Below are 2,696 nucleotides of genomic sequence, written 5' to 3' on the forward strand. Positions count from 1 at the left end.
TAGATAAGTTAAGTTAGTGTTAACCTATTTAATGCATGGAGTATTAAAAAAGTTAAATAGAAATAGTTCTGCAGTTAGGAAAAGATATACAAAATATATAAAATATCACTTGACTATCACTATTATTATTATTATTATTATTATTATTATTATTATTATTATTATTATTATTATTATTATTATTATTATTATTATTATCATCATCATCATCATTCAGTGAGAGAGCAGCACGCGTAAGACAAATTACGCTCGATACAAATATACGAAACCCAATATATGCATCATGACTACCCGTCTGATAAGTATACACCAGGCTCATGCGTTACAACCATGTGTGCGCGACATGGTGACCTCATATCAAGATAAACAGATCTGCATGATCTTGCAGGTAGGGGCCGAGTTAGAATTTTCTTTAGATCGAGTAATCCATCCTACTCAAAAGATCTCTGAATAAGGTTTGTTTGGGGATGGTGAACGAAACACTATGTTTCCAGAGTGAATCATTTAAACCCCAAAGAATTCCTCATGAAAAAATGGTTATGCTGCTCACCCACTATTCCTGTTCGTGATCAGGAACGCGCATATCGTCAGCTACTAAGGGACATGTTGAAGTGTTTACGGTCAAGCAATCGGGTTCGATAAAATAAGTACCAGTTGAACACTGGAGTCGATTTAAACGACTTATCCCCTCTCCCAAAATTGCTGCCCTTGTGGCAAAATTTGAAGTAATCATTATTATTATTATTATTATTATTATTATTATTATTATTATTATTATTATTATTATTATTATTATTATCATTGTTGTTGTTGTTGTTATTATTATCATTATTATAATTATTATAATTATTTTTATTATTATTATCTTTATTATTATTATTTGGAAAGTACAGGAGAACTCTAGTCATATACTGGCTCCTATTTTGGTTTCCTCTAGGGAAGGTAGCCTCACCTGAACTTGGCGGACTAATGATTAATGAGTCACAAAAAAAAAAGACAAACGAAAAGATATCCACATAAAAATTAATGAGTAAAACGGGAAAGAATATATCCACGGTAATTAAGAAACTTGATAAAATAATTTATTTCATAAACATATGCCTTTCAGCATTCTGAAAATAATTAGTCATTATATGAATAATATATACTTTATGCAGAACACAACGTGAGTTAGGAGTTCTTAAATAGATTGTAAGTATTGGAAAACCATTAGCGATGACAAAAATATGTTGCAAAAATATTTCTTCAGTGCTTTTACTGTGCAAAATAAGGAGGAAAGTCTCTTAACTGACCGTTTCACTATTTGTTTAGTAATCCTCAGAAAAGACGTACTAAATTTCATTCCACAATCGATATCATAGAGTGTTCAGCTGCTACATATGGCAGTAAGTCACTAAGCAGTTCTATGCTGGAGACTTGTTAGCAGGTTGCGTTTGCAAGTGATGCCAAGCAAACGCTCTGTATAGTAGACGCCAGTAGAAAAGAAAACAGCGAACTGGAGAGACAGGTTATCTACTGGATCAACTGACTGGTATTTAACCGTCGACATTCGATTTTAAGTTCTTAATCTCGGGAACATCAGCAGTATTCAATTACTGCTCAAATTGAACCATATAAGCAAATAGGTACCTGCCTCACTTCAATACATTACGTGCCTAACCAGGTTCCATCGAACCCCTTCAGACATATCCAATGAATAGTCTTTTCACCTGTTGGCTGTATTTCTTTCTAGATGGCGTTTGGTGATTAGATGATTCATGCCGGTAGATAATATCCGTTCTCTTATTCTGGTTCCTGTAACACAATTTGTGCATTTGTGTTTTACACGGCTTGTCCTTAGGTAAACAACATATATTTAATACACATTACAGCATGAATTACAGTATCCATTATATTGCTAGGACTGTGATGGATACTGTACAGGATGTAATACACAATGCTATCGATTGGGTACGATTACTCTGAAGAGATATAAACAAACGTGAAACGATACGTTGGTAAACTCTTCATTTTTACCCCAGACATCAAAAGCATAGAAGGAAATGTTTACATTCTTGTATTCCTCTCATAGCTAGGCTTTCTTATATTCTATCATATATATATTTTTCATTCTTTCAAAGATTATGGTTTCGATTCCTAGAGTAGGCGATACATTGTATTCAGCAAAACACTTCATTTAACCTAGTTGACTCAGCTGTCGAAAATGAGTGATGGACCAGGGTGGATTATATTTGCCAGAGAAGCCGGGAAAGCAGCCTTATGCAAGGGGCAAAGTAATGCAGATTAACCAAATGTGTGCATATATTTTTATCTTCGGCAATGCATATGAAATTGGGATGATGCAGAGCGGATTACCATGGCCTATGTACAAGGATGACACACAAATTAGCAAAGCGTTCCGTCCCATATTTTAAACAAAGTTGTACCCCAGTATGGCTGAACTCTAATGACTGAAACAATTAAAAAGTAATATATATATATATATATATATATATATATATATATATATATATATATATATATATATATATATATATATATATATATACACACACACAGAGTAATCCCTCGACTATCGTGGGTGTTACGTTCCAAAAAACCCCGTGATAGGCGAAAATCTGCGAAGTAGAAACAGTACTGTACTGTATATTTTTGATTACCTTTATAATTTCTATATATTTATTTATTATTTATAT

General features: G+C 32.9%; 1 non-coding gene across 1 annotated transcript; it reads left to right on the plus strand.

Annotated features, from left to right (window-relative positions):
• The first annotated feature begins 2,303 nt into the window (after positions 1-2,303).
• Positions 2,304-2,413, plus strand: LOC128249340 (U6 spliceosomal RNA). Its single transcript, XR_008265434.2, has one exon. It is a non-coding gene; the product is annotated as a U6 spliceosomal RNA (small nuclear RNA).
• Positions 2,414-2,696: the final 283 nt, after the last annotated feature.

Source organism: Octopus bimaculoides, chromosome 13 (genome assembly GCF_046866305.1).
Source record: "Octopus bimaculoides isolate indiv1 chromosome 13, ASM4686630v1, whole genome shotgun sequence".
In the NCBI taxonomy this organism is placed as follows: Eukaryota; Metazoa; Mollusca; class Cephalopoda; order Octopoda; family Octopodidae; genus Octopus; species Octopus bimaculoides.